General features: G+C 43.3%; 1 non-coding gene and 1 pseudogene across 1 annotated transcript; one reads left to right on the top strand and one right to left on the bottom strand.

Moving 5' to 3' along the window:
* The window catches only part of LOC120688999, a 143,611-nt pseudogene that overhangs the window by 39,479 nt on the left and 81,174 nt on the right, over window positions 1-22,958 (bottom strand).
* On the top strand, window positions 10,681-10,787 carry LOC120693732. The gene has a single exon (XR_005683186.1). It is a non-coding gene; the product is annotated as a small nucleolar RNA R71 (small nucleolar RNA).

The raw sequence follows: 22,958 nt of genomic DNA, 5'->3' as shown, positions 1-22,958 counted from the left end.
GGGGCTGACCGAACCCTTGTTGCCGCCTCTGGCCACCGTCCTTCTCTGGTACACTGCCTGGTGGGTCCTGATGTCAGATGGTCGGTGCTGGGGCTTGGTTGGTCGGTTTGGTCTGGTTTGTGGGCCTCCTTTGCATGTGTTATGCAGGATGTGATCGTCTGTGACTTCTGTCTGCGTATTCGTCGTGTTTTCTTCTTATTCCAGACTTGTGCTCCTGAAAACATAAATCTTTGAAAAGAATTGTGGAGCTAGGTTAGTGATACAAATATGCGAGTAAGAGGTATAGTTTTCCTTCTTTTATGAGTATAGTTGACGGTCATATTTCGTACTTAACGACCGTCAACAACACCCCCAAGCTAGCCTTTTGCTCGTCCCGAGCAAAACAAGGCACTTGTTGTTGATCAGGAGTTGCTACAATGTTGAATTTCCAACTAATACTTAGGCACAACTGAATGCTTCTTATCTTGATTTTGAATAAGTTGGCTTTTGTTCTTACCTTTTACCTTACTCCTGTGGAGCTTATAGCTTCATCTCATCTTTGGCGGGTGAGAGTCAGAACGGTATCATAGAGTGCTCATATTTCTTTCTCTTTAGTTCAACTGTCAATCCGGAGGTTTTGTAAAGTTTTCAAAAAGAAATTTATAAAGTTCCTCGGATGATCTCTCGGATCGCTCAATGTGTATGATTCCTTACCAAGGCTTTTTATTGTGCCTTACTTCCTCGACCTATCTCTAATGGCTGTTTTTGTGGAGCTGTAGGTATGGAGGATTGAAGGCATACCTGCTTCTCATATTTTTGCTTTGTCAAAGACCGGATCCAAAGGAGAAACAAGTCATAATCTTTGATCAAGATGTGCAAGTGTGTGGATATTTTTGGTGGATGGTGTATGGACTCCGTTGTATGCACCATCTCTCCCTTTTCTTTCTTTTTGGATAAGGGGCTATCTCTTTTTTTTTGACATGCTTATGTGGCATACCTTCTTTGGATATGCATCTTTTATTTCCTTTTTTTTGACATGCCGAAGCATGTGGCATACCTTCTTTGGGTATGCATCTTTTTATTCTCTCATAGCCCCATATCCTTGACATATTTTTGAGAGAGGTGTGATACATGGACTTGGAGTTTTATTTTGTGAATGGATGACATTTTGCTCACTTCTAGTGTAGAAGCATAGCATGTGGTGGAAACGTGTACGTGATCTTGATCATGGGAGTATGAAATGAATCTCACTAAGGGTCACAACTATTTGACAAAGCTCAATGAGATAACAAGTTGCATATGTGGAAGGTTTTGTAATGAAAAACATCATATGGCTTTGGATAGGAATTTTCATATCATCGAGGAACTTTATTATATTTTTGTGTTTTCAAAATTAAATACTCCGGATGACAAGTATCACATAAGAGAAGATCATAGAAACTCTACTTAACCATATCATAGCTCACAACAACTTAGATTTGGATCATGCTTTTTGCTACCAACAAGTTTCAAGTTTAAGGTTTGAACATTTTAATCCAACAAACCCAAAACTAGGTAGAGCATAAAGTTGTAACTAAGCATATGAAGGAAATTAACAGAGCAACTATTCATCATCTCAACAAGGAAAACTTACACCATGCTTACTACGCATAAAAGAAATATTTTTGGTGTTTTCTAAATTTTGCAAGTTTTTATTTGTTTTTAGTTATGCAAATTTTTATGGGTTTTCTAATTTTGTATTTTTTTATGGGTTTCATGCAAGGTTACGAAAGTAGTAAAGATCATACAAGTTACCTCTCGTGGGGGTCCTCCCCCAAGCTAGCTTCAGGCCTACTACGGCTGATCGGGGTTGAAACCCGTCCAGCGGCAGTACGCCCTCCACTCCTCCTGTCGCTGCAACTACAACTACTCCATGTCATGGATCCTTTCGCCAGAGTGATGCTGCCATGCTTGGGTAGTGTCGATGTGTTGGTTCAGCGTCTCCTGTATGTTGTCGCCCTACACCCACAGTCACCTAGCTGCTGGGTGATGGCACCGAAACCTTGGGACGAGGACGTCCATCTGATGAGGTTCGGGGCTCCACCAGAGCTGGAACTGGTGGACCGGCGGCCTGGTGCCTGCTGTGTCCACTCCCCTGTGCTGGCACTGTGCCATGACGAACCACCAGCCTCATGCTGATGTGAGTGATGTGGATGCTGAGGCGGTGGTGTCGGATCTGCTTCCCTTCTGGTCCTGCTTCTTGTCATCCTGCCAGGCAAACCAGAAGATCTATGCCTACGACCTCCTTCTCATGGAACGAGAGGGATGGTTAGCGAATGGCAATTATACAAATGGAACTCCGTATTGGGCAGCGGAATCTCATTTGTATAGCCCAAGTAAAAGAAAATCAAAGAGTCATTCGGGCCTTTCTTGAGTGTGTGACCTTGGATCAAATAAGCCTCGTCGATATACGTACGGTCGCCTTCAATGAAAGGAATATAATTCCCCTCTAAGGCACCGATACGTGTAGCAATATGAGTAATCAAAGAAGTGCACTCAATAGGACCCGTTATCTTGAAATTTGAAAGCCATTGCCTAACCGAAGCTTGTGTGGGGGAGATTTTGATCTTGTTGACCATGGCATAAAGTATGAGCAACTCATCGTTGCGCACGGGTTGGACATCATCTCTTGGAAAGAGAGTGATGGTCAACCACTTGTGCATCAACTGAAGAGTTGGGTTATGAATATCATCGCACCGAGGTGCGAACTTGCCATGGACAACTTGACCCGAAATCTGGCCCCAAAATTCATGACGATTAAAACCACGGCAAGCTTGATCGAGAGAAATCATCCAGCGTTTGTTAAAATCGAGGTGGCCGGCAAAAGTTTTCCAAGAAAGCAAATATTCTTCCCCGAAAAATCGAAAATAAACCCCATTTTCCACCTCCCGAAGAGTGCAAAGAAATTGGATGGTGAGGAGTCGAGAACCGTACTCCTTAACGGGAACGAAGTTATCCCACTACAAAAAATCTGTTGATACATGATGATTAAATTTCGTCATAGATCATTAAAAAATCATCATAAAACAGTATCTATGATGATCTCAAATTGTGTCATGTATTGAGCGTCACAGATTAAACCTCGTGACGTTCCTTAAAATTTCGTCACGGATTGCTTGATCCATGACATTTTGAAACCGTCATAAAATGTCCCCGGGCCCCCGAAGCCCAACCCAAGCCCGTTTTCTATGACGAAAATAAACGTCACAAACAATATAATTTTCATCACGGATTCAATTGCCATGTCACACATCGATGACATGGAGGATAACGTGGCTGTTGACATGGCGATGACGTGGATGGCAATGATGACGTGTAATTTGACATGGTCGATGACATGGCAGTGACATGGAAAGTGGTGATGACATGGTGCCACATGGATGCTGACATGGACAGTGATGTGGCAGCAGGCACGTGAGCCAATTTGGGCCTCATTTACACAGCCCATATAAACAGCATGATCATTTCAGCCCAACCCAAGATATATCAATAAGAAATTAACATCTCATCACATATATAAAGTTTGATCAAGCATTTCATCACATACAACATAAAATCACATAAAAAATTTTCATCCAGAATTGCAATGAGTTGTATTTGAAAGCTAATATGCAATGGCAATCTGTACATAATGTGTATCATTTCTCTTTTTTCTGTAGAGGCACTCAAACATATTCGATGCACTTGGTTCTTGATCTTTGTACTTCTCTCCCTGAAAATTGCAAGCATGTAACGAACTTAATCTTTCTGAAAAGGAAAAATAGAGAAGCCATTTGCAAAGTTAGACTAACTGAGATACAAGAAATTAGTTTCTGCAGGAAGCAAAATTCTCTGCATATGTGAAACCATGCTTTACAAGCAATCTAATAATGTCTAAGTTAGTTGTAAACTTGTTCTACAGATCAAGTAATTGATCAACCTTAGTTTGGCTCTACACATTTTGAACAAGCAACACAGGAAGCAAACTAAAACAGAGCATAGTACAGACTAGTAATTTTCAAATTGGATTAAATCTATAGGTGAGTATTTGTCAAAAGAAAATGTATAGTGCGAGCTCTGGATTATATTGCAATTTAGGACAACAATCATAGTTCAAAAAGGGCACTGTGATCTAATTACAAGGCAGATTGAAGATATAAATCGCATTTACCTCTCTAGGATTTGCATCACTCACCATATCAATCAGCCTGTCCACTTCAATGGTCTTCTTGAGAGATTCTTCAGGAGCTTTATCAGCTGCGCATATAAGTACAAACGCAGCTACAGTAGTAACCAATACATGTACAAATCGGAAACACATAAGGCTATATCCTCAGTGGACTTGATGCTAACTGAAAGAAGAGAGACAACCTTTGATATAAGTATCACTACTACTTTTTTTGACAGAATAGAATAAAAATACCATTACTTAGAAATTGGATATCAGATAAAATAATAAAAGGGAAGACTTTGATTAGGTTCAGTTAGGCATTTGAACAAGTAACTAACATGCAGATTGCTGAAACAAAGATGCAGCCACGCTAGCCACTAAATTATGGCCTATAACATTCATTCTTATATGAACTGAAGAGAAGGTAAAGAATAATCTCACACATGAATCCATAGAATTAGGTCTCTAGCCATTCAGTGTGTGTTCATGCTACCTCCAGTCCATCCCTCCACCACTCCTGCTGAGTCCAAAGATGAAAATTTCAAATGTTCACATCAGGCAATAACAAATCAAGATTCAAGTACGAGAATACAAGATGCGCTGCTAAAAGGAAAGGAAAGTACTGCAAATCTTATTACTAGATCCGAGATGCACTCCTAAAAAGAACAATCAAGTACTACTTATACTAGGTCGGAGATGCACTGGTAAAATAACAGTCAAGTACTCAATCCTCACTGCTCGGCCTACAATATATACTAGGAAATCAACTATTCAAGTACTTGGAGTACGAATTGCCAGAAATGTAGAAGTGAATCAGTCGAAGTGCAGAACTAGTACCTCTCTTCGTTGCGGAGGCCCCTCCGGCCCTACCGGCGCCTCTCCCATTGCTCCTGCGCCCCCTCCCTGGCGCCCCTCTCCATGCGCCCCTCCTGCTTGGCGCCCCCATTGCACGCCCCTCATCCTTCCTGACCCTGCAGGTCGCCGCCACCCTGAATCACGCCACCCCTTCCAGGATCCGTGCCGGCGCCCCTGCCTCTCCCCCGAGCACACCGCATGGGGCAGCGCGCGGCGAGGAGGTGTCGGAGGCTCGGATAGCGCGCCCATCGTCCCCGGGCCTGAGCCCCTCCTCTCCCGAGAGCACCGAGCATGGGGGCGCCGGGGGCACGGAAAGCGTGGTGCGCCTGTGCGCCGTGAACTGCCACGCCGCGAGCACGGGGCAGCACCACCCCCCGGTCGAGTGAGCCCGGCCCGCCCCCCGCGCCGCACGCCGCGGCCACGCCGCCGAAGAGCTCGGCCGATGGATCTGCCAAGCACTGGCTCTGCCCTCTTGAGAGAGAGAGAGAGAGATGGTGGATGGGGAGCGAAGCAGAGCAGGAAAGGATAAGGAGGATAGGAAGGGTGCTGCGTGCGGGATGAATTTGGATTTCATGAGCGGGAGTTCTGACCGCCAAAATTTTTGGCATTTGGCCTTGTAGTTTTCGCACGAAACTAGGCTGCTGCTGTGCTACTAGCTTCTCTATGAGCTGTGGGCCATCCACTAATTTGATCGAGTCTAACAAGCCAAGCCCACTCTCAGCTTCTCAAATCATATTGTCTTACACCATTGTGAAATAACACATAAAAATAATTGTCTTATATAAACCAATACAATTTTTGCATGTAACAGACAACATCTAAATTGTCATTTAGGAGTTTCAAGATTTTACAAAAAGAGTTGGTATTTTCTAGTGTTTAAAAGAATTTCTACATGCTTGTTAAAAGTAATTACTATTTGAACTACAAGTATCTCAAATAATAACTAAACAAATCCCAAAAATTGTATTTAAGTGTCTCCATTCTATTATAGCTCATATCCCAAAAACAAATGAAAATTTTAAATGTTTGTTAGGAATAATTCAAACATCTAGCTGTAATCTTATTATAAAATAATGATAATAATATCTAAAAATTCTTTGAAAATTCTGGAAATTGCCATAGAGCCGTTTTATGGATGTTTAACCTTGAAATAAAAATTCATTAGATTTTGTAAAAAATAGGATATATATTGTTCACAAAATGGATGGATCTCTCACATTGTTTCATATAACTCAACTCAAACTTTGAAATTTATACACCATAAAGTCTTTACTTGTTCATATATACCTCAAATTTGGATAAAATCTTACCTTTACCCTTCTATTAACATTTGTTGATATACATTGCCACTTGTTGTGCAAAGAAATTACTTTTCTATTTTTAAATAACTAATTAAGACAACCTTGTGAAGTAAAATGCTAAACTAACAATCTTATAGATCCAAATACAATTTTTACATGTAATAGACAACTTCTAATTTATCATGTAGGAGTTCCAAGAATTTTCAAATAGATTTGGTATTTTTTACCATTTAAATGAATTTCTATGTGCTTGTTCAAAGAAATTACAATTTGAACTACAAGTATCTCAAATAATATCTATAAAAATACCAAAAAATAGTTTTAAGAAAACATATACTATTTCAGACCATACCCTGAAAAATAGATGAACAATGCAAATGTTTGATAGGGATAATTCAAACTTCTATGCACAATTTTATTAAAAATAAAAATAAAAATGTCCAAATTCAGTCAGAAAATTCTAGAAATTGATATGCCGCTACATTTTAGGTCCATAAGCTTGTCATAAAAATTTAATATGATTTCAATAAAGTGACACTATATATTGTTCACAAATGGATATATCTTTCACCTTGTTTCATATAAGTAAAGTCAAACTTTAGGATTTTAATACCTCATAACGATTTCGAACTCCATGCAACACAAATCTGGTGAGAGATGAACTAGATATGTTGAAATACTAATAAACAATCGCACATTGTACATGGCATGAATTATATTCAAAGTTTTTAATGAATTGGAAATTGAATTTGAACTTTATGCATTTAAACATTGAATCAAAATTGAATTTGACGTGACATTAAATTTTATGCATTTTTATGGAAACTAAACATTATTAGGAGTGCAATAAAATTGTAATCACTATTTTTTGAGTTACACAAAAATTCAGACAAAATAGACAATTTTTAGTAATTTAGTAAATAAAAGAAAATGTTCAAAACTGCTTCATGCATTACATGGGCCAAAATCAGCCCACACCTGCACAGCATCAGGCAGCAAAGGGCAATCGCATGGATCAGTACCCAGGTTGCCTTCCTTTTTTTATTCAAAGCATGTATTTAGCATTGATAAATACACATCCAGGCAAAGAAAAATCGCAACAGAGGAGGTAGCGCAGTGGTAGCTGCCGGCTCTGTTGAGCCGAAGGTGGCTATTTCGAATCCTTCTCCGTGCCATTTTCCAATTTTTTACCATTTTAACTCTGCTTTACATAGTATAAATAAATGCAATGCCAAGCGTATTCACAAACCAGTGAGCAGTGTAGTGGTGGGGAAAGAACTTATTTACTGTAGGATCGTGGGTTCGATCCCCTGCATGCAGCTCCGAAGCTGCTATTTTTTCTTATTAACGCACAGGTGAGCTGCTGACCTGGCCTGGCTACTAGGCTTGGTGGGTGCTACATGTGGGCTGCTGAATGGGGTGTTGATCTGGCCTTGCATCAAATCAAGACAAAGCTTGTATAAGTACGGTGAGTACCAATAGACATTTGTAAAATGACAAGTAGCTTAATGGTAATTGCACAATCATCTTTTCTTGGTGGTTGCAAGTTCAATTTTTGCCATCTTCCTATTTTTTATTTTTACTAGCATATAAAAATTTTGTTCCATAGTTCATAAATATATGTCAAAAGGAACTATGACGATTTTTGTGACATATATGCTGAAACGTCATTGTTTTGTGGGCCGGGTTGTGACGAAATCAATAAAACGTCAATAAGTTTTGGGCCTAGGATCCATTCCTTCAAATCCATGATGAAAATTAGAAAATCGTCATGGATTGTCTGCGATTGTGACGCGTTTTTAAAATGTCACGAAAAATTCGTCATGAATCACCACATTTCTTGTAGTGTCCCATCCAATTGCATGCCAAACATTAGAGAAGTCTTCATACATACCTGTTTTGATGAGGAGGTCTGGATCGAATGCTTGGGTGTGGACGAAGCTTCTGTTCTTGAGGATAGCATAGCCTTGTCGTTCACGATCATCTCGCAAGTTGAGGTACGATGCATCTTCCGCATCAATCTCTATAACCTCGGCTTGCGGTTCAGCTTGCATCTCTTCGTATTGTTCTTCTTCCTCGTAGTCCATCATGCTTGGTGTAGGCGTAGGTTCGGGTGTGTACGAGCTTGAGCCACCCCAAGAACAGGATGAACTTCCACCTAACATCTTCTTGAATGCGCCGAAAACCTTCCGCCCTTAGCCTTTCATGATGGAACAAAAAAACACGTGCAACTCGAAACAGGTTACGTTAGTGAAACCGAAATGAATGTTCTTACCCGTGAGTTGCTCCTTCTTTCTTGCAGCAAAGAAATGAGAGAGAGAGGTCTCTTGAATTCAAATCTTGAGCAAATATCCAATGAAAACCCGAGAGCAAAGTTTGAGAGAGTTTGAGAGGGAGTGAGTGAATGAGAGTTGAGTGTGAGAGTTCAAAACTCACCCCTCGGCCTCTATTTAAAGAGAGATGGCCGGGCACCGTTGGAGGAGACCATCCTCAACGGCTAGTGACCGTTGGAGAAGGGTGGGCCCACTAGCCATTAGCAGGGGGCCGGCCGACCCTAGGGTTCGGCCGAACCCTAGGTGGGCCCCCCTGCTGACAGCTAGGGCCCACTGCCCTTCTAATGGTCATAAACTTTTTAAACTTTGGTGTCGGCCAAACTTTGCTTCGAAAAGATGTTCAAATTTATTTTCCAAAGGATTTTCATGCTCGGAAATATTTTTGGATTTTGTGAAAATTAGGAAAAGTGCTAGAAAAGTTTCTAGCATGAAGAGTGTTTTGAAAATTCAAATATACAGTGGGAAAAATCGAAAAAGTCGAGAAAAGCAAATTAGCGGAGAGTGAATATGAGATACGTACCGATTAACCTTCGGCAAGGGCTCGTCGTTTTGAGTCTGACGAGGGGAACCTTTCTCTTGCTGCAATTACCACTGCTCGGCTCATCCTGGAGAATTGGACGAGGACGAGCTTGCGACCTTACGCCACACCTCTTTGCACGTCTTCTCTTTGTTTGTGTGGTCGTAGGTCCTGATGGTGGGGATTCTGGTGTATCCCAAAGTGCCTGCCCTTCGTCATCCTGTCGGTTCAGGATGCGCTGCTCTTCCCTTTGTTTGAATATGAAGAATATGTTCTCCTTTCCAACGCGGAAGCGGATTTCTCCTCTTCCTACGTCGATCCTTGCTCTGGCGGCCCTCAGGAATGGTCGTCCTAGGATGAGCTCGATTCCGAGGTCGCCTTCTATATCCATCACTACAAAGTCTGCAAGGATGAAGGAATCTCGCACGCGGACCAAAACGTTCTTGGCTATCCCTTCGGGATACCGGATTGTAGAGTCTGCAAGCTGCACACACATATATGTTGGGGAGAGAGCAGGGTATAAGAGTTTCTCATATATTACCATGGGCATAATGTTGACACTGGCCCCCAGGTCGCAGAGTGCATGCTTGTAGTATTGATCGAAGATTGAGCAGCTGATCATGGGGACCCCTGGATCTTCTTGAATTGCTGCTACTAGGCCATCCCAGGTATCATTTTTCGGGGGATTGTACCTGCCTGCATGATTAGTTCGAGAAGTCTGCCGGGGAAGGTTGCCCCACCCGGTAGACACCAAATTTGCAGTTTCAACAGGAGATTCGGGTTGCCCAGGAATCTTCCCGGTCTCAGAAATAGGAACATCAACAGCGATTTGATCCAGTTGTGTTTCTATCATTTTGTTGAAACTTAATTGATTTTTAAGAGCAGAAAAAAGAGTTTCAATTTTTGCATTTATACCTTCTAAAATTTTATCATTTGGCAGCAAACTTCTTGTTTAATGATTCGTTTATTTTAGCTTGGCCAAAGACGAGATCTCTCAAGGAGGGTTGGTTCAAATTCAAATTCAAATTTAAATTTGAGTTAAAATTGTTACCTCCTCCTTGGAATGGTGGGCATGCTTGACCCCACCCCTGGCCTCCTTGTGGACAGAACCCGGTGTTGTTGTTGATATAGGCTGCGTCTTCACGGGTTTCGGGGCAGTCATTCCCCGAGTATCCACCGTCACCACAAACTTCGCACGTAAAGTAGGAGTTCATGGCATGAACGGGAACATGCATTTGTTGTTGGTTCCCTTCATCAAGCTTCTTCAGTAGGAGGTCTAGCTTGGCAGCGAGCATGTCCATTTCCTTGACGTTATGCATTCCACCCTTGGTTCTGGGCTGGGAACACTCCTCGTTCCAGCCCTGGTTGGAGACCATCTTTTCAATTAAGGTCATAGCCTTGGCAATTGTGAGGTCCAGATAGGCTCCTCCAGCAGCAGCATCAAGGTGGGCTCTGGATGTTGTCATTAGCCCATTGTAGAAACTTTGGAGCACGAGCCACTCGTCCATCCCATGATGAGGATAGGCGAGTATGTATTCTTGCAGTCTCTCCCAAGCTTCTGGGATGGATTCCATCCCTGTCTGCTGGAAACTTGAAATTCTTCCTCGTAGGGCATTTGTTTTGCCCAACAGGAAGAATTTAGCGAGGAACGCTATGGAACATTTGTCCCACGTGCTGACGGCTTCCTTATTCTGATAAAACCACTGTTTCACCTTCCCCAGGAGGGAGAAAGGAAACAGGCGGAGCCTGATGGCGTCAGCCATAACGCCCGTATGGTTACGGTTTTGCATAACTCCAGAAAGTTCTGGAGATGGGCGTTGGCATCCTCATTCGGCTTGCCACAAAATTGGCTAGCCTGCACCATGTTTATGAGACTGGACTTCAGCTCAAAGTTCACATCCTCAACATCAACGTTGGGTCCAGTTGCCACATTGGCAGCTGAGGGGACGGAGAAGTCGCAGAGAATCTTCTCAGCCATGGGTTCGGTGATTGTTGATGGTGCTTGGAAAGCTGGTTCACTTGTCGACTGCGAGATCGGACGAGGGACGACGCGAGATCGGACGAGGGACGACGCGAGATCGGACGAGGGACCCTTCTCACGAGCTTCTCGGGATTTTCAATAAAGTTTGTCGGCAAGCAGAAACCAGACATACACTACCCTGTTTTCACCCAATCAGGAGAAAACAAAAACACAAACACATTAGCCTGTATAAATAGTAGCTACCTCTTACTTATATTGCCATGTTTATGTACTTAGTAAATAACTTTACACCTAGTGCCATCCCCGGCAACAGCGCCAGAAATGCTTGTTGACATTTCTTAACGTCGCCACTAGGAGGGGTTAGTCCCCAGCAACGGCGCCAGAAATGCTTGTTGACATTTCTTAGCGTCGCCACTAGGAGGGGTTAGTTCCTAGCAACGGCGCCACGGAAATGCCGTGTTGGTTTGTCTTAACGTTTACAGAAGGATCCGCAAGCGCACGGATATAACTTTGCAGCATTTCACCTGGAAGTATTCAGGGTATCGTTATTTATATTTTCCCAAGGGATGGCTAGGTTGCGTAAAGTTTATTTACTAGTTTCATAACCATGATACGTATAAAGTAAGATGAAGACCACTAACTATACAGGGGTAAGTCATAAATAATAGATAATCAGGGGTAATGTGACACACACATAACAACCAAGTCTCATGAATAAAGAATAAACAAGCAATCCTAAGGTTAATGGGAGCATAGGCACAGATTCCAAGTATACTATTCATGTTAGCAGATAAGTTACGTTAGTCATATGCTTAGAACTACAGGTGCCGGGAAATTAGGGACATCGGGGAGAATGACCCGCACTAGAGAACATCCAATCCCGTTTCATCTTTGCATGAACTCCTACATGATATCCGAACGTCGGGGAGTACACTAACCGAGAAGCAGCTTCCCGGCGGACCGACACGGCTATCACCACCTGCGGTCTACCCCAGTCACACCGTGGAGCACCATCATATCCGAAGGATCCCGCATACCCAGGCACCATGCCCGCATATGAGGTCACTACCCTAGCACCCCCGGGTCCCCCACCCTTCGGATGGACAGGTAAGATGCTAAGGCAAGCCCGAAAGCACAACAAATCGATATCCTTACACAGATCTTCTGGTCTAAGCAAGCAACTAGTATAACTTGATGAAGCACTGATCAAGGCTAAGCAAGCTACGAACATAGCAAGATAACCAAGAACGAACTCAATATGAATAGCATAACGAAAGTCGGAATACAAAGCCATACCAGAGGCCAAGGATTGCTTGCCGACCCCGAGGACGACTTGATTCGCTAAGGAGATGAAGTACTAGCCTAGCTCCACTACCCTAAGGAGTACAAGTTACAAATGAGAGTGAGAGAGAGGCCTTCAAGTGGTGTGTTTGGTGAGAGTGGTGGGAGGTGTGACACCTCAGGTGTCAGTACACTTAAATACAGATCACTGTACCCCATTTAAACATAAAAGAAAAATGTGGGAAATTAATTCAAAGAGGAGAGGTCAAATAAAAGTCAAAGTATACAAAAGAAATTAAAGGAGAAAGAAAAAGGAGTGAAATGGTACTCAAATTTCAATTCAAAAATGTGCACAAAATTTTAGTTGGCTCATGAGAGGTACTTCAATTGACATGTGCTCAATTGAACTTCAGCCCAAAATCAATAAAAAAACTGAATAAAACCAAAGCCCTTTTGTGCAAGTTTGAAAATTTACAAATAGTTCAAAATGTGAGTTTCAAATGAAAATTTGCATAACACAAAAGTTGTAGATCTTGAAAAGTTATGCAAAATTGGTATTCAACACTTTTTCATTTGAGCCGTCTAAGAAGGAGATATTTTTTAGTTTACCGAGAGGTCCCTGAATTTTCAGAAATCACAAAAAGGCCCTCACCCCCATCTCTCTCTTCCCGGTTGCTCTGTTTTGCCCACCGCCCGCCGTACGGCGCCGGTAGACCTCGTCCACAGCGCATCCACGGCCAAATGGACCCGGGGAACCCCTCCAGCGCCACCTGGCCTGCCCCTTGGCATCTCCCCAAGAGGACACGCGCCCCTGAGGCACTCCCGAGCTGCCACGCTGCCCCGCCATACAGCTCGCTGCCTGCTCGCTCCGCCCGCTCGCCGTCGAGTCGCCCTGGACCAAACCGACCTCCCCCAGACGCCACTCCGCTCACCCAGGTGCTCTCTGGCCTATAAGTAGCCCCAGAGCCCCGCCGTCGCGCGACTTCCCTTTCTTCTTCCTCCTTCCGCCGTCCGCCATGGCCGGCGAGATCTAGCTCGCGCGGACCGGCCACCACAGCCTCGCATTGCTCCATCCATCCACCCCAGTAGCTTCTCCACCCTCCAGTTAAGCTCCATGTGCACGGAATCGAACCTAGACGCACCCCCGTCGCCGTTCCCCTTCTGCGCCGCCACCGGCGAGCTCGGGCTCACCGCAGACCGGCCAACCCAGAGGGAGACCGAGCACGACAGCTACCCCAAGAGCTTCCTCACGCTCTCGTGGTGCTCGTGCACGCCATGTTCCTCTACCCCGAGCCCTCCTTCACCTACAACACCGGCGACCCGAACATCTTCTCCGCCAATAACGCCGACGAGCTTGATTCCGTTCACCCTGCACTCGAACGCCGACCTGGGTAGGTGTTCCTTGATCTCCTCTCTCCCACGCACCTCCCCGTTGCAGCCCCGGTAAGCCCTGCCTAGCAGAACACCACCGGCAAGATGCAACGGCGGAGAAGGCTGGCGAAGGACCCGGTTGTAATTTGTTTTTTCGCTTGAGGGTGTGTCTGCAAGAATTCCAGTGTTTGTAAGTGAACTTCTAAAATACAGAACAAATCACAATAAAATTGTAAAAATGCAAACTCAACTGATCTGGAATCCTTATAACAAGATCTACAAGTTTTGTAACAGTCAAATCTGCAGAAACTCTACCAAATTTAATCTAGGAAAAAGAATAAGAAAATCAACCTATGCATGTTCAGGAAGTTAGACTCAAACAAATGACCTTGATTTTTGAATATGTTATCACTGATGGAATATTAAGTTCATAGTAAAAATATGGCACCCAACCAAAACAGTTATCATGTTGGAACAATCAAGATTCACTAATCTATTGTTGACTTTCATGAATTAATACTGGAAAACATATACATGAACTTGCTATGGAATTTTTTCTGCATGCATGTGTAACTGAAACCTTATTAATACATAAATTTCAGATTTATTAGAGTTTATTTGCTATATACCATGTTTAATGCTTGTTTAATCAACTTAATTCATCATATATATTTTTTATGATCAGAAAAATCTATATTTATTTATGCAGTCTCTTTTTGGTTCTGTGATCCTGCCTAAAAATTTTGAGATGCAGTTACTGATTTTTGCTTTAGTTAAAAATCATGCTTATCATCTCATGGTTAGAATTACCATTTTTTTTCTGAGTAAACTATGCCGTATCTGATCATGATTTTTGGACATGTTCTTAGTTAGAGTACGTGCTAGCTATAATAAAAAGTTCACATGAAGTACTGATCAAATGAACTTTGGAAAAATTTATGCTAACTCATGTTAAGTTAAATGCATAAATAATTTATCTAGTGGATATAAAGCTTGATAATTTTTCTGGAGTATGTTTAGGTCATGGCTAGACTCTGGTAAAAATTGGAGAACCATATCCCTAGTGAAACTCTCTGTAGATTTAATCTTATTTAATGGCTTGCTATCTTTGTTCTTTTTGTCACCTCTGCTGTATAAGTGAATAAAATCTGGAAAAAATTTTAGTACTGAGTAGATACTTTGTAGATGCTCCCGTAAAATTTGTAGCACCAGAAACCATGTCAAATGTTCTGTGCAAAAAGGTGAAGCAACTAGAGTAATCTACTTACATGAATAGTTATGGTAATTGCTTTATGGTTATATGCTGAAATTTATAGCATAGATGCTAAAGTTTGGATCTGTGTTACTTTAATTTTCATCACTAGCTCACGAGTAGATTTGTTGTTATGAAATAGTGAAAACGTGCTATGTTGTCATATTGAAAATGAAAACCAAACCCCCACTCATTCATGAAGAAACATAGTTGTGTTCACTACTCCATAAATGACTACCCATGAAATGAAATATTGAGCTCAGCATTGAATTAACTTTTGTTGAACTACAACTTTATCGTGAAGGAAAGAAATCGTTATCCATGAGTAACTCATAATCTTGCATTGCATATAGAAACGGTTAATCTCGCGGACGGTGACTACGAACTGGTGCCCGCGGACTCTCGTGTTGATCAGGAAGTTAATTTGAACTGTGCTAACTTATCTCAAGGCCTGGGCCAAGCCCCAGAGGTTTTTCTGCCTGACAGTGCCCAAGAAGGTAAGCCCCGGAGCATAATCCCACTATTTTCTGAGTTATTATTCATGTATCTATTTATAATGTGTTGTAATAATTTTATTTCTGCATTTAAGTTTTCTAGGCATTGATCGAAAACCTTAGATGCATGATCCCTAGGTACCTATGTTTGATACCCAGATCTTTATATCGACTAGTTGCCATGCTAATTAGGTACGGTAGAAGTCGAGGGGTTTCCTGCCTCTCGCGAGCAAATAGGAATTTTACTGACTTTAATTCTTGCTAAAATATAAGGACAACGGGCGGGGTTGTGTAGTTGTGATACCCCGCTGGTGTAGTCAAAAATGGCTAAGGTCACGGTGTGTGGCTCATTTCGTTAAGCGTTTGAAAGTACTAGCCACATACCGAGAAATATGGTAATCGGTAAGCTTAAGTACCTGATTAGACTGGCGAGTAGAACGATCTCGCACCCTCCTAGTAGAAGTAGGGTTTATATTTTTGTAGCGACGTACGACTGCAGAGACGTCGGGCTCTGTAGTCGGGGAGGGTGTTCCGGATCCACGGACTGGAAAGAAAGGGGAAAAGTAGCGTGGGCGGATGCGAAGTCGATCCCCATGTGTGTGGTCTAGGTTCCCCTGGTCAGGTTGAAATTCGATTCAGAATCGTCCGCCTCTCACGGCAAGAGATTGCTTAATGTTTTCGGTCACACAGAGTAACAAGTGGAATATGATGATGATAATACTGCTGTTTGATTAAATGGTTGCTCTACCATGTTTGTGTAGAGTTAGATGCAAACTTAGAACGGTTAATCTAACTAGAATATGGCTAAATAAAATCTGAAAATAAGGATCAACTCTTAGTGGCGTTTTTGGCAAAACAAACCCCACCAACCAAAGAGTCTTGCATGTCTAGTTATCGGACTATGTTATATCCGGTGACGGGTCAGTCTTGCTGAGTATTAGTATACTCAGCCTTGCTTGTGGCACTGTTTTTCAGGTACTAACTTCGAGGATCTGTTTGCGAGTCTTACTTGGCCGTGTACCTTGCCCCCGGGTTGGTCTGTTGAGTGGGATGGCCCTTCAGCTGGTGCTGACCACCCTCCCGTTGAGTGACGCTTTCGTACGGGCTTATCGATGCGTCACGTATTTCGCTAGTTATCTTTTAATGCTTCCGCTGAACAATGAGACTTGAATAATTTGAGTAGATGGAACTCTGTAGTACTTTACTATTCTGAATCTAGTTTGTAATAAATTTCCTTTCCGCTGAAATCACTCTGAGTTGTATGAAATGTTCTGTGTTGTAATCTCTGGGCTCACATTCGTGTGAGTGTTGTCTGCTGATCCTGGAATAGTGTGGCTTTTATCGAGGCTTCACTCGAGGAACTATCGGTGAGTGCCAATTTGGGTCAGAGTTGCTTAGCAACAAAGATCAGTGCACCCGGGCCCAGTAGTTTTGGGTGGTTCCGCCACAGCTGGCATCAGACCTCGCAGACAGCCTACCAGAGATGACAGCCTCGGTTTTCAAAACAACAAATTAAAACTTGACTTCAAAACTATTAAAGTCGCTGGAAAGAGCTTAGGATCTCCAAGGACAAGTCTAGGACGTAAAGCCCTAGGGGATCTTATGGGTATAATCAGGTGGCTTATATTGTATGGATAACTTCCAGCACATTACTTACAGTATTTAAATTCTGTAATTTAAATTCTGCAACTACATTGTCGTCGTGGAGGTATGCTTACTCAGTCAGCTGAGGGAGTCTGACCTTCCCGTCAGTGATGCGAGCCGAACGCTGGAGCTCAAGCAGTGGCCTACTTGAGCTGCTACCCATATACCAACTTCGGTTGATTATATGGGGAGTAATGGTTCGAAATTGGAATTCAATTCCCCGTCAAAGACGGTACTCAGTCAATATGTTATTTCGATGACGTATGCTTAACATTGTCCATACGGCGGTAATTGTATGGATGCCGGTTCTATAGTGATCGGTAATGTATGGGATCGCTTTCGTGAGTGCTAGCACGGAAGGTTCAATTTATATATTGTCAATTTTCTGCAGGTACGCTAATTCGAAATTGAATCTTAGGCTATCTAGCTATATCGAGTAGCTACATAGTGAGAGACGTAATATGTATGCCACCAAAGTCATTTGCGTAAGACCAAGGTTACTGGGCAATTCTTTTCCTTGGTGAGGACGGATAGGTTCTGCATTCATCCTCAAAAGTTTTAACAAAGAAATCTTTGGAAGAAATCGCAATCAAATCGGCTAAAACCCTATCTTAAGGAGCATCTAGATAGTCCGCAAATTCAGGGAAATTGGTTTCCACGAATTTTAACCCTCTGTTAAAATATTCAAATCAACTTGGAGTAGTAAGACGAAATTATTTTCCCTACGTTATCAAACTCTTGTAAAAATTTGAGAATTTTTGAAGCCTTCTAGCTTGGTATTTGTGATTTTATATCAACCCTGTGTAAAACTGTCAACTCTGAACAGTCTGTACAAACTGAAATTTTTCGACCTTCATAAGTTGTTCAAATGAAAAATCGTTCAACATGAAAGTTGTATAAAACTAAGTGTTGAACTTACCATAAAAAATTGAATAATTTTAGACAACTGGTTTGAGAGTTATGGTCAAAATACACCCTCTCTGGACACCCAGTTTTCCTGGTTGACGTCATTCTGAAAACCTGAGCATATCACCCCATGGAGTCCAAATTGATCTTAGTGATGACAAGATGAATCGTTCCTTATTATCATAGGGATCTTGTGTAAATTTTTAAGAATTTTCGGAGCATATTATCTATCATTTTGGCAATTTCTTTCACTGTCCAGAGTCAGCTATTCCTTGTTACCATCAGCTGATCCATCGGTCTTTTGTTGGGACAGATGGAAGAGCTGCTGGTTGTTGACGCGCAGGGGCACGTGCACTCCGCTTGCTTGCACTGGGACGGATTTCCTTGCCGTCTTTGGGAGCTTTTGAGTGCAGCCGGTTACCTCCAGCCACCGATTTACGATGGCCACGAGTTTGTGGAGGACGGAGTTCATCGCTGCAGTGTGACGATGGTGATCCCGCAGCACCCGCTCAACGGGTGGGAGCCGATCGTGACTCAGATGGTCGGTCACTATCTGCTGGACACTTGGGAGCTTACCTCCATGTGGGCGATGACCACTTTTTGCTCTTCGCACCCTCTGGAGATGGTTCTGACCGCATTCGGGTTGTTCCCTGCACCCGACTCGACAGACCCGCTTTGGCTTGACCGGATGGCACACGTGGATGTGGTCTCTACCCTCGACCCGGTCGGGGCACTTTGGACGACAGCGATGTGCTTAGACGGTCTCTACAGACTTCACACATACCAGAGTTACGCCGTCTCTCAGTTGGTGGACCAGGCTCAGGCCTTGCACCTGACGGTCCAGCTGAGAGACGAGCAGCTTCAGGAGGCTAGTGCCGAGCTCGAGAGCAGGGCTGTCCTTATCGACCAGCTCCACGGCCAGGTTCACGAGCTTCAGGACACGGTGTTGGATTGTGACGCTATGATCAATTTCCTGGAGGACCAGTTTCACGACATGCAGCTTGACTTGGACGAGGCCCAGGGGCAGCTATACGAGAAGCAGCACGCGCAGGATGCCCTTCACGCACCACCCGACGAGATACAGGTGGATGGTGAGGACGAGCCCCTGGAGATCTAGGGCATTTCGGAGATGGACTCCGAGGACCAGGCGCCGCAGCCCGCACCGGTTGAGGTTCACACTCCCGCGGCGAGTGAGGCATCGGTCAATATGTAGACCGAGGTGCTGTTTTCTTAGCTTTTGTAGACTCCTCTTAGTGTAGCCTACTTTTGGATCATGGCTACTAGGCTAACTTAGAGTTGAGTGACCCCCTTAGTACTGATGTTAGAAGTAACCAAGTAGAAATGAGAGGATGATGAATGTAATGAACCTCTAATGCTACTAATGTGAAATATTGGTGATCTGTGAAAAGCGGAATGCAGCAGCTAGTTCGAATTTTTATCCTCTTTTCCTTCTGAATTTGCTCCTGAGTTGAATACCAAAGTTGTTCCAAATTTCATCGTGGAAATTCTCACAAAATTTCAGCTCAAACGGATTAGTATCGCAGGAGATAATCGCAAATTACAGAAGCTCTGTTTCTATAAAACAGAAAAACCAGAGGAGGAGTAAATGAATTTATCGACTAACCTACTCTTGGAATCTGACTCTGTGATGACTACCAAAGTTTTAGCTCATGAAATTATCTATATCCTGTAAAAGTTTCAAGTTTATATCGTGTATATAACTCCAGATATGAGCGATTTCGTGTCACTGGTTTTGCTGCACAACATGATTTAAGCGATTTCTATTACTTCCATGTCATTTTGAGTTGTACGTTCCATTTGAAATGATGATAATGTTGAGACTAATGCAAAAGTACTCATATTTCATATGGTTGGATCAACTCGAGGCACCCCTAGTGGTTTTGGAGCCGGGGGGAATGGCGATCCGCCTCCACCTCCTCCACCAGTGGGTATCACTAAGGTTGTTGCCGCCCAGACGAAAATTTTACGGCAGTTGGTCCAAGCTCAGCAACAACCGCGGGGTGGGCATCATGCTCATCAAGCACAAGAAGTGAGCTACCAAGATTTCCTCAGTACTCAGCCTCCGCTATTCACTAAAGCGGATGAGCCTCTGGATGCGGACGCTTGGATTCGCACAATCGAGTCCAAGTTTTCTCTATTGACTACTCCTTGTTCAGAAGCAAACAAGACTAGCTACACCGCGCAACAGCTTCGCGGATCAGCTCGTATGTTGTGGGATCATTACCATGGGATGCTACCGCCTGATCATGTGGTGAATTGGAATGAATTCAAAATAGCTTTTCGGGATCATCACATTCTAGCTGGACTTCTTGACCGTAAGCTCAACGAGTTCTTGGCATTAACTCAAGGCACTCGTACTGTAGTACAGTATGCCCAGGCATTCAATCAATTGTGTCAATATGCTAGACATCACGCGGATACCAATGCTAAGAAGCGTGAACGCTTCCGTCGAGGCCTTAGCACCAAGTTACAAGAAAGGCTAAATCTTGTCAGTGCGGACTCTTTCAATGAATTGGTGAATATGGCTATCTCCCAGGAGGATCTTATTTCTGCACACCGCGCCGAAAAGAAGCGCAAGGCACCTGCTGGACCCTCGAGTGCCTCTGCACCGAGGTATCGCCTTGTGCAGAATAACCCACCCGCACTCTCTCAGAAGGCCCCTCAGCCAGGGCGTTGGATTATTCATCCTCCTCAGCCGCAGCAGCAGACTCGATTCAGGCTACCTCAGCGAGCTCGATTTGCACCTCAGCAGCAGCAGACCGGCCCTAGGCCGAGTACTCAGCAAGCCGCTCACCCTGACAACAATAACCGCTGTTTCAGATGCGGGAGTCCAGATCACTTTGCCAAGATGTTCCCCCAGGAGGGACAATCTCAAGGGCAGGCTTCTCGCAGAAACGATCAGAACAAGGGCAAGAAACAAACCATTCAAGTCAGGCAGGGCTGACTTAATTTCACCAACTTGGCTGACCTTCCAGAGGGAGCACCAATTATGTCGGGTACATTCTCTATAAACCATCACCCCACAGTTATCTTATTCGATTCTGGTGCATCTCATAGCTTCATTAGTTCTAAATTCGGAGCAAGGGTTGGGTTAGATTTTTGTCACACGAAAGGGTCATTCCTGATATCTACTCCGGGTGGTAAAGTCGCATCAAACCAAATTGTTCATAATGCGCCACTTAGTTTGGGTAGTAAAACCGTTCCTACCACTTTAATCTTATTGCCACTAGAAGGTATGGATATTATTTTGGGAATGGATTGGATGAAAAGACATGGGGTATTGTTAGATATCTCTCCCCAAGCCGTTGAAATAAATTCCCCAACTCATGGTCATTCGGTTCGATATTTACCTCATCACCAATGCAACAACTCTTGTGCCTTTGCCATGAAAGATATTCGTCTCGAAGATATTCCGGTAGTCCGCAAATATGCAGATGTGTTCCCGGATGATTTACCTGGTATGCCGCCAGACCGGGATATCGACTTTGTTAGTGAACTTCAGCTTGGTACAGCACCTATTTCAAAAAGGCCGTACCGAATGCCGCCTAAAGAATTAGCTGAACTAAAAATCCAGCTGCAAGAACTTCTGGACAAGGGTTTTATTCGCCCAAGTGTTTCACCTTGGGGTTGTCCAGCAATGTTCGTAAAGAAGAAGGATGATAGTCTGAGGTTGTGTGTTGACTACCGGCCTCTCAATGCGGTGACCATCAAAAATAAATATCCACTTCCCCGCATTGATATACTGTTTGATCAGTTGGCTGGAGCAAAGATCTTCTCCAAGATTGATCTTCGTTCGGGGTATCATCAAATTAAAATCCGGCCTTGTGATATTCCCAAGACCGCTTTCTCAACCAGATATGGCCTCTATGAATATTTGGTTATGTCTTTCAGTCTCACCAATGCTCCAGCTTATTTCATGTATCTCATGAACTCGGTATTTATGCCGGAACTTGACAAGTTTGTCATGGTTTTTATTGACGACATTCTGATCTATTCCAAGAACGAGGCGGAACATGAACAACACCTGTGTATTGTTCTTCAACGTCTCAGAGATCATAAGCTGTACGCAAAATTCTCCAAGTGTGAATTCTGGCTAGACACAGTCAAGTTTCTGGGTCACACTATATCCTGTGAAGCCATCTCAGTTGATCCCAGCAAAGTACAAGAAGTGATGGACTGGAAACCTCCTACTTCAGTTCATCAGATTCGTAGTTTTCTCGGCTTGGCGGGGTATTACCGCAGATTTATTCCGGACTTCTCCAGAATTGCAAAGCCCATGACAGAACTACTAAGGAAGGATGTCAAGTTTAAATGGGATGCAAAGTGCGATGAAGCATTCCACACATTGAGAGCACATCTAACCACAGCACTAGTCTTGGCTCAACCTGACAACAATAAAACCTACGATGTTTCTTGTGATGCTTCAGGTACTGGTCTTGGTTGTGTGCTAATGCAAGACAATCGGGTTATAGCATATGCTTCCCGAGCTCTTCGGCCACACGAGCTAAATTATCCCACTCATGATCTTGAGCTAGCCGCAGTTATTCATGCTCTCAAGATTTGGAGACATTATCTTATGGGCACTCATTGCAATATCTATACCAACCATAAGAGTCTCAAATACATTTTCACCCAAAGTGAGCTAAATATGAGGCAACGAAGATGGCTGGAATTAATCAAAGATTATGACCTGGAAGTTCATTATCATCCGGGCAAAGCTATTGTCGTAGCCGATGCGCTCAGTCGCAAGGTTCACTGCAATTGCCTTTCAGTGGAGTCGTATAATGACACATTGTGTGCTGAAATGCAAAAGATGAAATTGGAGATCATCCCT

The sequence above is a fragment of the Panicum virgatum genome, chromosome 9N (assembly GCF_016808335.1).
Source record: "Panicum virgatum strain AP13 chromosome 9N, P.virgatum_v5, whole genome shotgun sequence".
Lineage (NCBI taxonomy): Eukaryota > Viridiplantae > Streptophyta > Magnoliopsida > Poales > Poaceae > Panicum > Panicum virgatum.
This window is presented reverse-complemented; position numbering and strand designations above follow the sequence as displayed.